Raw genomic sequence first — 13,327 nt, forward strand, 5'->3', positions numbered from 1 at the left:
ATTCTAAGGAATTCAGTGACATAATGGGCATCGAGAGATTGTGCCACAAGCCTGACAGAAAATACTTGTGTTCACCACTCCGATGAACAAAAACGAGCTCAGCAGTTCATAGGGCTGTTTGGGTTTTGGAGACAGCACATGCCCGATCTAGGGCAGATATTGGCCCCCCCTCTATAAAGTGACACGAAAGAAATATGAGTTTTAGTGGGGGCAGGAGCAGCAAAGCGCGCTTGATATAGCAAAAGACAAAGTGCAACAGGTGCTTGATTTGTGGCCATTGAAGGAAGGCGAAGTGGAGTTAAATGTGTCTGTACAAGAAAATTATGCTAATTGGAGTGTGTGGCATAAACAGGGCAGAAAACGTGTTTCCTTGGGATTTTGGCGTCGCAAGTTGCCCGAGGCTGGCGACAGAATCACTCCATTTGAGAAGCAGTTGCTGGTATGTTATTGGGCTCTTGTTGATACCGAGCAAATAACAGTGGGGCATGATGTACTGATCAGGCCCGAAATCCTGATTATGCAATGTGTGTTGAGCTCTCCTAAGACACACAGCATAGGACACGCTCAAGAAGCCAGCATAATCAAATGGAAATGGTACATTCTAGACAGAGCCAAATCAGGAAAGGGTGGGGTTGCGAAATTACATGAGCAAGTGGCTAACATACCACCCGTAGATGGTTCTACGCGATTTTTGGTCGTGGTACTTTTCATCGCCGGATTTTACATCGCTAGAAACCCTGTTTTTGTTTTCTTTTTATTCATGGTTGGTGGCGAATGGGCTAGCGGTGTGGCTACTGTAAAGAACTCATGGTGGCAACAGTAAAGACAGACACAAGTGATCACAGTTTGAACAATGTTTGCATGGTAGAAAAACGCCTAAACTAAACCAAAATCTAAGATGGGATCAAGCGTCGACCATCAAATGAAAATAAGGCAGTCGTAGTGTCGTTGTGTCAAATAAAAGGGTCTATACTAAGTGTGGGATAGTTTTCAAGAAAAGAAAGAATGTTCACAAATAATATGTCAGGATGTGGCAGCTTGGGTCTTTCTTCCCCACATTTTGAGCACGGGGTAAGGTCGGGTCTTCGAGCACAGCACGCACTCGAGTTTTCTCAGCACAAGTCGACAGTTCTGTTCCTGTCAATCAGGAGCCTCGATGGCCAAGTCTCATTTAACCTTGATCTCTTGCCGTCGAGGGCCTGATGTGTTCAAATAACAAAACAAAAGTTCCTTCAACAAAATGAAAGTTTGTTTCTTGGTTTCACTTAGGGTGAGGAATGTACACCCCTGGGTCCCCCTCTTCTGTGCGCAGGCCCTTCTTAACTTTCAGCCTCCCTCCACCTGGTTCACTATGGCAAATCTTAATGTCCTTTTTTTAAAACAGTTCCCGTGGACATCCCTCCACCGGGTTCACTTTTGTCAACACACTGTTTCTTGGGACTTTATACTTGCCCCCTTCTCGTTAACATCCCTTTCCGGACTCATTCTTGCCAACTTCATATTCACATTTACTTTCAATGTTTGCATGATTCACGTCCCTTGCTTTCTTTATAGTTCTTAAGTGAAAGGGGTTCCACTGTACAGGGATTTTGCTCAACCTCCTGTATGACAGTTTGACCTATCTTGACGGCTTTCCTACGGCCTTCTGGTATTTGTAGTTTCACTCAGACGGGGATCGACTAGAGTTTCTTGGAGCAGCACCCACGTGGTGCCGGTCCCCTTCTGCAGCTGGTCTCTCCTTTACAATGTTACAGTTCTCACTTTGACACTTTGCACTTTCATACACCACAGCCCGGTTCTTTTTGGCTCTCCCCTCGACTCATCGGCTGTGATGAACCGCTTGGCGTTCCTCTTTACTGAAGTCAAGATCGGTACCACGGAAGCAGGAGTCTCCCTTGCTCCGGCTTATCAGCGTTGATATGCTCCGTGTACCGTTGACATCAGTTGCAGCACTTGGGCGGTTGTCCTCGGTCTTAAGTTTCTTTCAGCAGAGGGTTTGCCTGGTTTTGTCGAAAAAAAGGGCAAGGCTGGGTCTCTTGTCGTCATCCTCTCGATATTTGCTGCCTTTCTCCTCCTCTTATACTGCCGGGTCTGGATAGCTGTCTCGTTGTGCAGTCTGCCTTTGCCGTACTGTGCTCTCTTGTTCCACCTGTTATCCCTGTGGGGAAGGGAAAGGGCTGTCAGGTGAGCGTAATTCACGGCAATTGCCTGACTGTGCCTACCCCTTGTATTGGTACATGTCAGGTAAACGGCACTGGTGGTTGTGCGAAAGTGTTCGTGTTAGGAAAGAGGGGGCAGTGTTTTCGAATGTCCTACATGGTAGTATGGGGAAGAGGTATTGAAGGAAGGGGGATACCGTGTCTCACCCGTCAGTGTCCCACTCCCCGAGGACCCCCCATCCAGGTGATCCTCCCTCACTGGTCCACCCCCAGGAACTGTATCCAGTAGCGATGGCTGTGTCCTGGCCACTTGGATGACAGATCCCCGGGGACTAGTTATAGGGACACCTTCAGGTTTCTCACCATACCAACATGGCAAAAGAATGGATGGAAAATTCACTCGAAAGAGTTGTGGGGAAAGGAACTGTGGCAAGATATTGGAGAAATGCTATCACAACATGAGGTCACAGTGTACCATGTGGATGCACATTGTGTTACAGCCTCATTAGAACATTGGTTTCATTCTGTTGCAGACGAACACACCAAGATTTCATCTGTGGATGCAGAGGCTCAGGAGGACGATTTTGGAGGGTCTGGCCAAGTGGGCTCACCAGAAATGTGGGCACCTAGGAGAAAAGGCTAATCTCAGGTGGGCACAAGCTCGAGGGATTAGTATCCCTTTAGAGGTCGTGAAAACAATCATTTTGCAATGTCCGGTGTGTTAACACCAACAGCACAGACCCATCCCTGAGATTGTCCAGGGCACGTTGCGAAGAGGAAAGTTACTGGGTCAATCGATTATACTGGTCCTACGCCAATCAGCAAAGGCTCTCAATATACATGTGCAATTGTGGATACATACTCCGGATATTTGATGGCATTGCTGTGTAAAAATGCTACACAACTGAACACCATTGGGTTGCTAGATCAGATTGCACTGTATTACGGTGTACCTTCGCAAATTCAGAGTGACAACGGTTCACACAAGGAAAATTGATTCAGGAATATTGTCAGGAAAAGAGCATTGAGTGGATTTATCACGTGCCCTATCACCCAAAGGTATCAGAGAATGAATGGGTTGTTGAAAGAACATCTGCGCAAATCTGGTAAATGGCAGTTTACAGGCTGGCATGATCGAGTGATTATGCGGTGCAGGTGTTGAATAATAGGCCAGTGACTAACAATGAGATTCCCTTGTTGTGATTTTGACACCGGCCTTACAGATGCAACCCAATTCAGCTAAAGAGACTTTATTGTATTGGGAAATAATGCTGGGTGTTTTAGCTCCCTACCAAGCAACCCCAGAATCAGACATACATTCTCATCAATAGATCAGGTTAGAACCAAGAGGGATCATTGTGATTGAAACAGGGATTGGAGTACAGATTCCACCAGAACATAAGGGATGGATTGCCCCTAAATCTGGATCAGCATTAAAGAGTATTCAAGTGCTAGGAGGGGTAATAGAGGCTGACTACCAAGGAGAAATCAAAGTCTGTTTAATGAACAGTGGAGACCAAGTGTTAATGATTCATAAGGGAGATGGGGTAGCCCAATTGATTACCATACCAGTTCAATTGTCCATGATTAGAAAGTGGAGCCCCCCATGGTGTTACCTACTCACAGGGATTGTGGTTTTGGCTCTTCAGACAGCACTGTACCGGGTGCAAAAGAGTGGGTCGAAAGACCTAGTGACCCACCTGTACCCGCAGATGTCATTGCATCAGGCAAGGACCAAGTAGTCTTAGTGATAGAGCCTGGCAAGGAAAGATGGAGTTATGTGCCCGCAGACAAATGTTACTTAAGAGAGTGATTATCAACACTGATATCTTTTTTCTGAGTTTGCCTTGTAGATCCTGTGCCTGGCTGGTGTAATTGTGGGACTAAATGGACTCAGTTCGGGAGAGTCAAACAGCACGGTGCAACAAATGCAAAAGGTCACATCTTTGCCAGTGATTCATGGGAGCCTGGCGATGATGAGAAATGATGTCCAAAGGCAGCCCAATGCTGATGCCGAAATACCAGCCAGCACATAGAACAGGATTCTCAAAGCTCGGAGTAAACGCAAGTTACAAGTTCAGAAAACACTGATATCAATTGTGCAAGAGATGTCCTTAGCACGACAAAGGTATTCACTGATTATTGCCCAAACAGAGAACATGTGGGCGTAACTAGCACAGCGAATTTGGAATATTTCCCAGTTTTGCTTGACTGACGTGCACCATGCAGAAGTTTTGTTGACCACATGTCTAGAAGCAATGTCAACGACCTGCTCCGACCCTGGGGCACATTTTTGGGGTCATGCATAATGATTCTTTACTGGAAGATTCTGATGTAAGGCAGTCATTCTCTGTCTACGAGTACTGTACGTTATTGTCAAAAAACAAATTGCAAATGGAGAAACCTGACGCAGATAATAACTTACAATGTTACTCAAGGCGATGTTTGCTATCATACGACATATGAGCCAAAAGAAATTGGCAAATGCCAACAGCTCAACCTAGCTAGCGAGAAAAATCAAACTATGTTCGAGAGCAGGTTGTGTGCACACGTTCCAAGCACATGTACCAATGTAAACGATACTATGACCTGTAATTACACAGTGGTAGCGGCCATTCATCTGAATCATGTGAAACCTCCAACGGGATGGCTTTTTTCATGTGGCAACACCACATACACCTACATTCCAGCTAACATTTCTGGAGGTCCATGTGCCTTAACACGGCTAGGATTAACTATGTTCCTTGGCACCCAGCAGTATATCGAATCAAAAAATCAACTTTAGAATCTGTAGAGCTATCTCCAAATTGCAATTCACATGAGCACGAGGCCTACTCATTAGTGGGAGTCTGGGGTTCAGCTGCTCGGGGCATTAAAGCTTTAATTTAGTTAGCATGTTTAGTAGTGAAAGGACTCAATCACACCTCTCAAGCGTTTGAGGAGTTGCTTCTTGATAGCAAAATCATTAGAAAAGCAGATTTACAAAATCGAGCTGCCAATGATTATGTGTTGCTAAAACATAATTTGAGTTTTAACGCAGTTGAAGGTATGTGTTGTTTTAATTTAAGTGATCATTCTCATTCTATTGAAAATCATGTTCAAAATGTAAAGAACCTAATAACGCAGGTTACCCAATATAATACTGGGAATTGGTAATTGGTGGGACTGGCTACTTTCATGGGTTCCAGATGTTGAAGGTACGCTATGTTAAGCCTTTGTTGTATTTGTGTGATTGTAGTTATTATAATGTCCTGCTGCTGTTGTGTTGAAAGCATGACTTTGATGCCACTGGGCTATGGATGTGCAGTGCATTCTGGTGCGCTCAGAGCCATAATGCACATTCGCTGCATGCTTCAGTGAAAGCTGCACTTGCTGTGAACTATAAACATATTTCCAGCATCGTTTGCACTATTTCACTGGAAAACATGTTTTCAACATTATTCTTTGCTTATGTTGGTTTGCATTGCTCATCCAAAGACACTGGGCCTCATTACGAGTCCGGCAGTAACCATGCCGGTAAAACTGGCAGGTTGCCGCCGAACCCGTAAACAATTACCAGCGCCTGACTTGCCGGTAACACCGGGGGATTACAACCCTGGCGGCCGGTAAGTCAAGCGCCGGTAAAATGTTGTTCCCCATTCCCATAAAGTCTGCTAGGACTCTATGGGAAAAGGGACCACGGAAACACTGGCACCTGTAATAACGGTGTTGTTGCTTCAGTGAAACTCTGTGGGCGGGTGCTGGTCCGCCCGGCAGGTCAGACCTGCTGGGCGGGAGGGCACCCGCCCGGCAGAGTTGTACTTTGCTGGTCCGGAAACAACGGTGCCAGTAAGCTTACCAGCACCATTGTTTCCAGACCGGCAAGGTTAGAATGAGGCCCACTGTGCGCAAAAAGGCTGGGATACACAGGTGCCGGATGGTACCTGATAAGGTTGCCATAGACATTGTCAAAGCTGAGGATTGAGTTACAGAGTTGTTTTTGCTGCTTTCTTGAGAAAGGGATGAGTTCTGCTCCTTGAGGTTACCAATGGTCACTCTGCCCGGAGGTGTACAGGGACTGCGAATGAGCAGAGACTCAGGCCAGAGGTTTCTAGAAAATGTCACCCTGCCTTTGCAGAGGGCTTAAAATGCAAGGCCCTGGAACGGTCAGATAGAAAGCTTCATCTTGGAGAGGGGACGCCTTGCTTCGAGCCTGTTGGCTGCTGTGGTCTCTTTGCCCAGATGTTTTTGGGGCTTTTCAGCTGATTCTGGCGAGAGGAGGGCATCCTTTAAAGCTGCGCCAACGTTGATGTATTTTCTTTAGACTTCCTTGCTTCATTTATTCTGCGTTTCATTTATTCGTTTATGTACACCTTTGATGCATAAAGGGCTGTCTAAGAGCCAGTTTATCATGTAGATAAGAGTGTGTATGTGTGAGTCATTGCCTGCCAACGTTCAAGGTTTTTCATTCAGTGTATTGGTGAGAGAAATAAGATTTGTCTGGGCACTCTTTGAAAAGCACAACAGAAGGTAACAGGATGTTCTAGCCTGGTAGCCGGGTCCAACTACAACAGAACAGCCCCAAAGGCAAAATCGGAGGCATCGACCACAATGATGAAGGGTAAGGGCCTCATTACGAGTTTGGAGGTAGCCATGCCCTTAAAAAGGGCATGGCTACCCCCAAACTCGGGTCCGGGTTCCCTGAATGGGGAAATATCGGGCCATTCCGACCTTGGAATGCGCCCAGTATTTCCTCATTCAGGGAGCCCCAACCCGGTCCATCCTCATTCCCATTTGAGCCCCCATAGGGCTCAATGGGAATGGGGAGGATGCTAACAACGGGCCCGTTAATAACGGGCCTGTTGTTAGCATGTTGGGCCGCACGCGGGACCCGCTAAGGACGTCTGGTAAAACCAGGCGTCCTGAGCGGGTCCCGCGCGAGGACCTCGTAATAGGGTGGTAAGGGCTTAACGGCGCCATTAACTCCTTACCGCCCTCCTCATAAAGAGGCCCTAAGTCTTCAGTAGGATGTCGCAAGATCAGTCCAGATACAAAAGCTTTTTTTAGTTCCTCAAATGCTTCTTTGGCCTTTGTGTCTCAGATGTATGGTACTTTGGCAAAACTTAATTGAGCTAAGATGGTGGGAAGCCGAGAGAAGCCTGGGATAAAACAACGGCAAAAATTAGTAAATCCCAGGAAAGGTTGCAAGGATTTAAGGTTCTGAGGTGGACTCCATTGTAATATGACCTTTACTTTGGCTGGCTCCATTTGAACGCTTGTGCTGCTGAGCACATATCCCAGAAATTCGATGTAGTGTTGATGAAAGAGACACTTCTCGGCTTTCGCATATAGATGATTACTGGTCAGTCATGCCAAAATTTCCTGAACATGTCAGACATGGGGCCTCATTACAGTTTGGCGGTAGCCTTGCCGGTAAAACCGGCAGGCTGCCTCCAAACTTGCGAATCTTTCCGGCCCCTGGCAATAGGGAAATACAGGGCCATTACAACCCTGGCGGACCCTGTATTTCCCCATTGCCAGGGGCCGGAAACCTTTACTCCCCATTCCCACTTGAGCACGATAGGGCTCAATGGGAATGGGGAGGTCGGGTGCACCGGAATGGTGCCGGTGCATCCGACATAATCTGCTCGCGGGTGCCGGTACGCCCGCCAGGTCCGACTTGGTGGGTGAAAAGGCATCCGCGAGCAGAACTCGTAGTCTGCCGGTCCAGTAACTACAGTACCGGCAAGCTTACCAGTACTGTAGTTACTGGACCGGCGAACTTGTAATGAGGCCCATGGTCCTCTTTAGTGGTGGAAAAAATTAGAATGTTATCAAGGTAGATCCACATGATAAGTCTGATCAAATTGGTAAAGATGGAAGATAGCAGTGGCGTTGCAAAGGCCAAACGGCATCACTCAATATTCGAAGTCTCTGATAGGTGTCTTGAAGGCCGTCTTCCATTCATCACCTGCTTTGATGCGGATGAGATGGTATGCCACTCTGAGGTCTAGTTTGGTGAAATGTTTCGCTGAGTGGAGAGATACGATTATGTCTTGGATCATTGATAAGGGGTATCGGTCCAGAGTCGATGCAAGGGCGAAGAGTACCCTCATTCTTATGCACACAGAATAAAGGAAAGCCAGCTGGATACATAGAAGGAACAATGTACCCCATGGCAACACATTCCTCTATGTAGGTCTGTAATGCTTCTTTTTCCGGTTGAGACGAGTAAATATTACAATGGGGAATCATCTTTTCAGGTAGTAGTTCAATAGAACAATCAAAGAGCCTTTCAGGTGGCAAAGGAATGAATTCAGGTTCAGAAAACACTCTGTAATACTCCTCGTATTCTTTCGGCACGGTCTCCAGGGAACAAAGATAATGCACGTTGTCCACCCTAGTGGATTCTAAAGACGTGGCAGTGATATTGGGTGTTGGCATAGAACAACAGACCTCGGTGCAATGACTGGATGAAAAAATCAAGGTCCGAGTCTCCCAGTTGATAAGAGGATTATGAAACAACAACCAGGGTAAACCCAAGACTACAGGATATGATGGTGTTTTGAAAGCATCAAATAAAATTTGCTCAGTGTGATGATTGATATGGATCTGTAGACTTCCAGTATGCAGTCTCATTGGCCCTGAAGATAAAAGAGTCCCGTCGATCACTTCCACCAAGGGAGCAGTTTCCTTTAGGTATACAGCAATCTGGGTCTGAGCGACATATGTGGCATCTATGTAATCCCCAGATGATCCACAATCGAGTAGTGCAATGGTTTCTTCAAGCCTATGACTCCATCCTATACAGACTTTCAGGACCAGGAGAGTCGCTGGTTGCACAGGTGCCAGTGTGAGAAGGACTGGATGTGAATGTGGGCTCGCCATTGGCTTCTACCTTAACGACAAGCCTTCTAGTTTTCTGCCCGCCTGGGAGGATGGAGTGGACAAGATCCCAAATAATGTCCAGCAGTTCCACAATAGAGACATAGACGAAGATTCTGCCAACGCTTCTTTTCGGTTTCAGAAAGTGGACCCCTTACTGCTCCCAACTGCATGGGTTCCGAAGCGATTTCTGCCGGACTGGTAGGGGTTACAGGGCCGATTGCATTATGAGGAAACATTTGTTCTGTTCTCCGTCCCTCACCTCTTCATAACGCAAATCGATGATCGATTTCAAATAAAGTCCAGATAAAGTTCCTGGTTCTGGTATGTGTAACAATTCATCTTTGTATTCATCCTTTCAGCTTTGCCGGAACAAGGTTTTCTGGGTTATTTCAGGCCATTGTGAATCTGTTGCTAATTGTTTGAAGCAACATAAATAGACGATGATACCACTACCTCCTTGTATGATCTCAAGCAATTGATTTTGGGCTGCTGATGCCAAATTAGAAGATTGAAACACTTCCAGAAAGGTTCTTTCAAACACCAAAAGTCAGCCAATATAAGACTGTTTGAGGCGGTGCTGCGCAGGTCAGGGCGCTTCCAGTTAAATTCCCAAGTATATATCCCATTTGAACTTTTTTCCATCAGTGAAATGGGATGGACGAAACATGAAGTGTACTTTGCAATGGTTACAGAACTCAGCCAGACATCTAGGGTCACCATCAAACATCATGGGGGTTGTGCGTGCCATTGTATTTTCGGCTGGTGGTGCAACTGCAAGCCCAGACAACATTCACCTGTCGGAGAGCAGACATTTCTCGACAGATGGCTTGTAATTCATCCCTTATATCCTGAGTAGGATCCATTTCAGAACTGGTGGGTAGGCGTCTTAATCTGTTAAGCAAGGTGTTGCGCGAGCGCTGCGTACCTGTTTGTTCTGTTGGTAATGATGAGGTTGCCAGAGTGTCGGTGATAATAGTTTCATTGTCAGTTTGATGCGAGGAACCAATCCAAAACTCCCCAGGAAGCGCTTCCTGGGGATTTATGAATCAGCTCCCTACACCACGGGATGGCTCTTCCCAGATCTGCGTGATGCAGGAACAGTGCAAGCACTGACAGGGAAGGCCAAACTAATGCAGTTGTCCAAGATGGTATCTTCTTAGCAAATCCACAATCAGCTGCAATTTTTACTGTCCGAATACTGGTATGCAGACATGCAGGCTGGTGCTGAGCAGAAAATTAATCCAGGCATAAGTGACTGATGCATAGGCTGAAAGGAGGTATGACTTAGGATGAAGGCAGTCAAGAACACAAGCTGGAGGCAGGAGAGGGTCAGGGGAGTGACTGGTAAAGGTTCAGGCTGAAGGCTGGCAAGATTAAAGATTGGGGAAAAACAGGGGCAAGTTGAGGAGCAGGAAGAACAGGCAAATAAGAGGAAGGCAGGGAGAGAGTAAACCAAGGAAGGGACAGAACAAGCGGTAATGTTGAACAGAATAGTAGCCAGAACTGTAAAAGAAAGTCAAGAAAATGTAATCACAGGGATTAGAGGAGCGAGGCACGGTTCAGGACTAAACCGTGTTAAGACGCAGAGAACCGGCAATTGCCAGGAAGTTAAGTATGCTCAAAACGGTAACAAGGCTTGAACAGCAAGACTTAGTTGCCGTAAGGGAGGATGTACCGCTCATGCGCTGAATGTGGGACATGGCTTTCCGCGCTTACGCAGACCCGGAAAAACAGTCACCCACGCGGGACTCTGTGACCCTGCGAAGTAGCCAGAGAAATGCGCCACCAGGGATATATCTGCCAAAATGAGGCCTGGCGCCGCAGAGCTCATGGAGCTGAAGAGGACCAACTTGAGGAAACCCTTGAGGTAAGAGCAGGAAGGCTAGCAGGTGCTGTAACAGAAAGCCTTGTGGGTGATGCAGAGGGCCTTGAATTTGATCCTTGCAGCCATGAGGAGCCAGTGGAGAGATTTTAGGGCTGGAGAGATGCGGTCCCTGGGTTTGAGGCCAAGGATAAGTCTTGCAGTCCTATTCTGGATTAGGTTAAGAGGACAGAGGGCAGAAATAGGCAGATTGAGGAAGAGGCTGTTGCAGTAGTCCAGCCTGTAGAGAACCAGAGCTCTAGACACATTGAGTTTCTGGGGGAAGGTGAGGAAAGGGAGAATACCTCTGAAGAGGTGAAGCTGAAAGTGAGCCTTCTTGGCAATGTCAGCGATATGTGGTGAGAAAGAGAGAGTGGAGTCGAAGATGAAACTCATGGATTTTGCCTCACAAGAGGGCGATTGGAGATGGCCCAATGAGGACGGCCAGAGAGTAGGTGGGAAAGAAGGAAGGGGGAGTACCAATGAGAAGGAACTCGGACTTACTCGCATTAATACAGAGATCATTAGCAGCACACCATGCCTAAATAGTAGTCAGACAATTGGGAAGGAGAGAGGGAAGAGAGGAGGTAGAGGAGGGAAGCTTAAAGGAGAGCTGAGTGTCATCCGCATAACACTGGCAGTGAGCAGAGAAGGTGGAGATCAGGTTGGCCAGAGGGGTAGGTAAATGTTAAAAGGCAAAGCGAGAGGATAGAGTCCTGAGGGACGCCACAGGTAGAGAGTGAGATAGAGGAGATAAATAGGCCATTTGAACCTGGTGGGGCCGATTCTAGAGGAGAGAGGCCAGCCAAGTCAGTGCCCAGTTCGTGATGGCCAAAGTATCATGGAGTCGATTTAAGAGGGTGGCATGTTTGACAGTGTCGAAGGCAGAGGAGAGATCAAGGAGGATGAGAACCGATGGAGCATTGAAGTTGAGGTTTGAGAGCAGGTCTTCACGGGGTTTCAGGAGAGCAGTTTCCGTACCTCTGGTGGTTGTGGAGACAGTCAACAGATCCAGTGTGATGGGGTGCACAAAGGAGTGCTTCAGAGGTGATGGGAAGGAGCCAGCACGTGGAGTAATTGTAGACCTCAGCTAAAGAGGGAGCGAGGGTGGCAATATTGTCCTTGATATTTCTAGAAGAACAGGGAAGCACCTATTTCGAGGTGACTTTCATAGAGCAGTCTTGGTGACCTCATCCAGTGTTATGGGTGAGAAGGAGGAGAGTAATAGGGTGGGACAGAGAGCGGCCAAGGGAGGCCTAGGTGCATGTGGAGGAGGGAGGGGAGTAGAGGAGAGTGAGGACAGGATGTCCTGGATTTTGGGTGTGAAGTGGGAGGACAAAGGGGTGCAGAGGGGCTGGGAGGGAAGAGGAGGTTTAGAGACAGTGGTAGAATTGGCAAGTTCCTTCAAGATTTTGAAAAGTTTAGCCGTGTTATTGGGGGCCCCAGAGATACAGCCTTGAATATGGGCCTGCTTCTTGGATGGGATGGAAAATCTGTAAAGTCTTTGGAGCAGGCGATAGGTCAGTTTGTCAGTGGCTGTGCGAGAAGCCAACCACTTCCGTTCCGCAATTCAGCAAGGCTAGGTCGGAATCATACCAACTGTTGCACTTGGAGGCAGGCTTTATACAGATCATCATGGCAAGGGCAAGGATGTCAAGGGTATTAGAGATGGAGAGGTGAAGGTTAGCAAGGGCTGAGTCACAGTGAGAGTCAATGGCAGGGGTGGACGGGGGGAATAAAAGAGGCAGCAAAGCTGGCTACTGACACTTGCTTTATCGGTCGAATGACGGAGAAAGAGACTGACAGTGCAGGCAGAGGCTTAGCTGGGGAGCCCAAGAGCTCCAAATGAGAGTGGAGGAGAGAATGATTAGACCAAGAAAAAGGTCTAGTGAGGGGTTTAGAGAGAGAGGTCAGCTGAGATGAGCAAATCAAGAGTGTGCCCGGCTGAGTGAGTCGGACCAGAGGTAACAATGGTGCCGGAGAAAGAGTCACAGAGGTTGCGGAAGGGTAAGGCCACATCAGGAGAGTCAAGATGGATATTGAAGTCTCAGAGGAAGAGAAGCTTAAAAGTGGTAGTCAGGAGAGAAGAGGTGAGGTCGGCCCACTCAGATAGGAAGAGGCAGACCTACTGTTACACTTCGGGCTTCCTTGCAGAAAACCTTGCAGAATAGGACTCCTTTACAAGCTCCTCTGTGGACCAGATACAGGTTGCCATGGCGCCTGTACAAACTACGACGGACTCCCTGTCAGCTGACACGTCCTGTACGTGGAAGACGTATGGCAAGACACGCCCCCATACAGCTTTAAAACCACCGTCTTTCAAGGGGCTCGTTGCTGCTAATTAGCGTTACAAGCTACAGCGGTTACGTCCGTTTACTCCTTCGTGTCTTCTCTGCACGAATTCCTAATCTTCTTACCTGGTTTTGACCCTTGCCTGGTT

Source organism: Ambystoma mexicanum, chromosome 3q (assembly GCF_040938575.1).
Source record: "Ambystoma mexicanum isolate Mex_15411 chromosome 3q, UKY_AmexF1_1, whole genome shotgun sequence".
Classification (NCBI taxonomy): domain Eukaryota; kingdom Metazoa; phylum Chordata; class Amphibia; order Caudata; family Ambystomatidae; genus Ambystoma; species Ambystoma mexicanum.